We start from the raw sequence: 6,000 nt of genomic DNA, 5'->3' as shown, positions 1-6,000 counted from the left end.
ATTGAAATGCACCATTTTAAAATCGTGTGTTTAAATACGATTGAAAATACTTTTTACAATTTTGTTTAAATATGCACGTTTAACTATGGGCTGGTGTACAAGCGGTTGATGTTATTATCTCTAACTGCAACCGCCTTAGGTGGTTAGCGGTTTTAAAATAATTGTCATACGTTAACGGTTAATGTTGAAACTTATAACCGTATCGCATAACTACTTTTTAAAAATGAGTCTATTTTGGTGTTTTGGACTTTCATTGAGCCTTTTTTTAGTGCCTATTTTAGATGGTTTTGGACATTTTAAAAAAAAAAATAAGTATAAGGCTTCAAAATATAACAAATCTCAAGAATTTTATTATTATTATTATTATCTTTATTAACAAAGATCAATTTGATTAAATTTAAAATGAAAATCCTATATCAAATGCACCAAAACGACGTTGTTTTGTATATTAATTATTATTATTATATAAGAGTAGGTGGTTATAAGCAATTATATATATTAATCACTTCCGCCTACCTCTAAAATTGCAAATTGTCTCATCTTAAGTGGTCAGTAATTTTTTTCAACTGCCTACAAAAATGATTATACGATTATTTGGCGATCCATAGCCATCCGCTTATACAGCTCTTCATTCGCAAAATCGCAGTATCAAAGCACTTTAAACCCACTGCATAAGCTTTGCGCATTGGGTGCAATCAACGGGGACTACCATGCATGTATGAAAGCGATTTTAAGGGTGCAGATGAAATCAACCTCATACTTGAATATATAGAATGATAGAAGAAAGAGAGAGTAAAAAAAGAAAAGAAAAAGAAGGGAACGTCATGCCATGCATGCATGATGCATTCCAATTAATGTAGCTCCAGCTTAATTGACACAAACAGCATTGCTTAATTTGAAAAATAGTGTGGAAGGGTCGGCCTCTTTTGGCAAATTATTATTGGTAGAATATTCCAAGAAATCAATTAATTCTTTGTAAGTAATGCTATTATTCACGATTCATTTATCATTTTCATTCACATTAGATAATGTGACGTATTTTAAGTGATTTATTTTTATTTTTTATTTTTAAATGTAGCATGAAAAGTCACTTAAAATACGTTATGTCAGCTGGTGTAAAATAAATGAAAAAATAACAATACTCATTATATTTGGGATATGTTGAACATCATCCCAATTAAGGTTTAACTTAATATGTGACTTGCGTTATAAAAAAAAAATAAAAAAAATCCTTCATTTGTGAATTTATTATTGATTACTTTGAATATTAATGCATTTTTTCAACATGATCTATAGCCTCTTATTTTTAGAATTTTTTTTTTTTTTTTTTTCTAGATCTTTCAAAGTATTGTGAAATTGAAAACAGATTTACTCAAACAAAGAAGCAAATGCAAAATTATTTTTAAACCATAGAAATCAAATATATATATATAGAAGTCCTTTCTTGCGCGGACCGGCCAGCTTAGCATGCATGTCTACTAAAATGGCGAGAACTTCGCATGCCTTAGAAGAAAAATCAATAAAAAGCTAAAAGAAGATCGAGGGCCACCCGGCCATCCTATAATTATGTGGTAAGTAACCTCTTCAAAGTGATGGTGAGTTTGTTTGGATTTGCAATTTCAAAACGTAGGTCTTAAAAAATAGTTATTTCAAAACGTGAAATTTGAAAACACGAATTTTTCTATGTTTTTTTCAAATCGCAATTTTTTAAAAGCACACTCCCAAACGATATAGATTCCACGATTTTGTTTAAAATTACACTTTTAACTACGAAATTGCAAGGCCAAACGGACTTTAAACTGATAATTGACAAAAAATTTCCTACGGTCTGAATGGCATGAGCTCCTACAACCCAACATCTAAAGTGTGACATGTGTTAATTCTTTAAGCGTGTGCTTCTTATATGTTAAGAAACGCATGCCAATTTTTTAGAAGATGCATGGGTTGTAGGAGCTCCTACAATCTGATTTGTAGGAAATTAATATTTTGTAAAGTTTGGCAACTAGAACTGCACTACTTCAATGTGTTATATATATATATGCTTGCTGTGTCACACCATATCTATGAGATAGAGTAATCCACTAAATAAGATTTCACCAAATCCTACTGCCCCATATATATGTATATATATATAGGATGTAGCTAGGAAGAATCCTGATCCTCTCTGTCTCTCTCAAGTGGCAGGGTTAGAATCACGTACTTTTATTTTTTCCTTTCCATTTTCTAGGAAGATAATTGAGCAATAACTTTAAAGAAATCCACTTAACGTACAACGAAGGTTCTCTGTTAGATAGCTTTGATCATTTTGCCACATATATATATATACTAACCACTCTTTTCAAGAGAGCTAGTTGGGCCCAGTGCGCTTTTGGTCTTATATATATATATATATATATATATATATATATATATATATATATATATATATATATATCTTACAAAACCAACTCGACTTATTGGTACGTTGTATAAATATATAATTAACCCTAGTGTTTTTTTGAGTTGAGCTTTGTTTTCTCATGCTCTTTCTTGCGTGTTAGGATTAGAGAATTATATAAATGAAAATTTTAAAATTTTCTTTTGTCTCGTGTGAGATTGAGGTATTGGTGTATTGGGTTTGAATGATTTTTCTTTGTTATTTAATTATAAATTTGTACTTCATCTTTAGTTAGCAGTAAATTTCTTTGTTATCATATTTGTCCGTGAACGTACCTAACATTAAAAAATTAAACCACATAAATTTATGTACGTGTTGTCGTGTATGGTTGTTTTGTATTATTTATTGTAAAAATAGTGGTACTCTCGCACAACATTTCCCAATTAGAGGGTGAGAAACTAATTAATTATATCTTAAGATCGAGTGTCCTAATTAATATAATTAATGGGCGGTTCTGGGTATACAAATTATTGGTTGTTCATGATCGATCATTTAACTTTTTGTGAGAATATGTTCAACACGAACTTCACGCCTAGCCAGTAATATTCCCATGGTATATATATATGCAACAATTCTGAGCTCAGTAGTGGAGCATTATTTGTGACGCATGTTCTCATTTCTTAAGATGCAAGGCAATGCGTCACTAGATGCATATGCTGGGAAGTTTCTTCTTATGTCCTATATTTTTTTAGGAAAAAACATAAAAAGGGTGTTCAAGCTAAGAGATATTGGAAAAGCTTTAATATACACGTACGGTTGATACAGTGATTTCACGCTAAGCACTCAGAGAAAAGAGCTTACGACAAAAGGTCAGAGAAGCTTGTCGAAAGTATACTAACGGACCTTTTAGCTAACTAATTAGTTGTGAGCACAAAAATTTACACCCGGAAACTCCGAAAGAAGGTTAGTACATACTTCAAAGATATATGAGACAAGACTATGGCGGGACTTTCAATTTCATGAGATTATCACAAGATCAAACATGTCATCACAAATATAAGAAAGAACTTTCAAAGGGAAACGATAAAATTAATTAGTATGCATAACGACACTTAATTAGAGATACAATTCAGGACAAAATTAAAGACGCATATCGATCATTCATTACTGTAAATGATCTAGATTATTACTGATTCCGGCCGTTACAAGTATTTTTTTTTCTTTGATCGATCATCACTAGCTAGCGCATCCTGTGATCCAAATCAGCGTTGACAAGCTTGAAACGCTCTCGAACATTTGATATGTATTTGGCAGCCTTCATGTCCACGTCTTCGTCACCACCATAATCGCCGCTATAGCTATCAAAAACTCCAATACTGCTACTACTGGAGCCATGGAAACCGGCTACTGGTTTTGCTTCTGAGAAAGTGCTAGTCTTTGACATAATTAATGACGGGTTTTTAACAGATACATCCTCCTTGTAGAAACCCTGACGACCCACATGGGCGGATTGGGTAGGCGGGCTTGGCTTGACCTTGCTGCTGCATTGCGCAGGCGCAGAAGGCTTGGCAGCAACTAGAGAGAACATGATTTTCATGAACCCTCTTCGCTTGTGATTTCTCTCCATTTTGGATACTGAAAATTGATGAGATGATGAGTTTGCTATATCCACTACATGACCCGTGTTTGCAATTTATAGAACTTAATTGTTTGCCGCCGTATCTTGTGCGAATAATGGGTTGAAAGTGGATTGAGATAGGCATGTGAAAGCTCTAAAATGAAAAAAGAATGATGCGATGTAGTCCTACAATGTGTATGGGTTGGATATAGATTCTCATCTATGATCAATTTGTTTAGAGCTTTGATCTATATTCCAGAAAGATACAGATATTTTAGCGAAAAGATTTTAGCTTTTCTTGATACCGATGGGGGGCACCCACCGTCATGTGAAGAAATAAAGTGATTTTGCGTGGCCCTTTTTGACCCATTTTAATCTTTCACTTGGAGATTACTTCTCCATGAATCCAAATGCAGCCTACCTGCCTATTGCCTATACGCTTACTCAATCAAAAGCCCATGTCAATTTGCTCCGAAATTACTCAACATGGTATGTAATTTCTATGTATGCAAAAAAGAGAGATAATATATTTTCTTCCAAGATTTCACCAAGGACGTCGACGTGTCTGTGTGAAAAATCGTCTTGCTTTTGCGTTATGTGCGACTGGCAAAGCTCAAGGATTCGAAATTAGCAATTGAAAAACAGTAAGAATCAATAATTACTTCTCCTAACCGAAAGAGTCCCTCATTTTTTTGCTTTATTCGTTGTGTTTCATGACAGATTATATATAATTCACAACCGTCTCAACGCCACTGTCTGAGCGAATATGCTATAACATCAACCACAATCGACACTTACAATGCACGCACGCGGCACTTTTGAGTCCGACATTAAAGGAAAATAAACAAATTAAGTAAACAGTTAATATATATATACACGAGTAGTGCTATACGGGCGTCAAGAGTCCCGTTGGTGTCCGGCTCTTGACCCATGTGGCACGTCTTTTTTCTTTATTTTTATTAAAAAAAAAAATCAGAAATAAACGTTCAGAACGCCCCAAATCTCCCCATATTCGGCCACCGTCCCCTCCCCCACCGACCGGCTCCTTCTGACCTACACCGTCCCTCGGCCAGCTCGTTCTCTCTCTCTCTCTCTCTCTCTCTCTCTCTCTCTCACCCAGCAGACCAGTACCCACCAATCGACCGGCGGCCAACGACCTACCGACCCTCGCCCAGCTCTCTCTCTCTCTCGGACCAAGCAAATCCAGCCGACCCCCACCGATCGACCGAAGGCCAACGACTAACCGACCTTCGCCTAGCTCTCTCTCTCTCTCTCTCTCTCTCTCTCTCTCTCGGACCCAGCAAATCTAAGAGTTCGTCGTTCCATCTATGCAAATCACACTCAAGCAGGGGAAAAAAAATTCAACGTGAAAAAAGACGTGCCACGTGGGTCAAGAGCCGGACACCAGCCGGACTCTTGACGCACGTATAGCATTACTCATATATACACACGCACCTAACAGCAGAGACTTCTTGTAACTTTAGTTGGTGTCACAATTTATCTACAAGAAAAATGCTAATACTAAACCCTTATCACACCTCCATTTCATTGGGCTAATGTGGCAATGTCTTATGAGTAATGCTATACACTACACTACTATCCTACTATACTGACATGACATTGTCAGTCCTTCCTTAGATTAATCATTGTTAAAAGAAAAAAAAAAATCCAATAAAGAATTGGCAATGTCATGTCAACATAGCAAAATAGTGAAAACGTAATATACAACATTACTCATATTTTATAAAAAAAATCCAACTTTTTCTTTTTCCATGTCAAATTTTACGTGAAACCCATCATTGCTTGTAAAATTTCTCATTCAAATAATATTTGTAGCACGGTAAAATTATGAGTTTCTCTGCCTGATATATAGCATTACTCATATTTTATAAAATAAATCCAACCTTTTTTTTTGTTCAATGTCAAATTTTACGTGCTTACCCCCATTGCTGATAAAATTTCTCATTCAAATAATATTTGTAGAACGGTAAAATTATTAGTTTCT

This window comes from Alnus glutinosa, chromosome 1 (assembly GCF_958979055.1).
Source record: "Alnus glutinosa chromosome 1, dhAlnGlut1.1, whole genome shotgun sequence".
In the NCBI taxonomy this organism is placed as follows: Eukaryota; Viridiplantae; Streptophyta; class Magnoliopsida; order Fagales; family Betulaceae; genus Alnus; species Alnus glutinosa.
Note: the sequence above shows the minus strand (reverse complement) of the source record.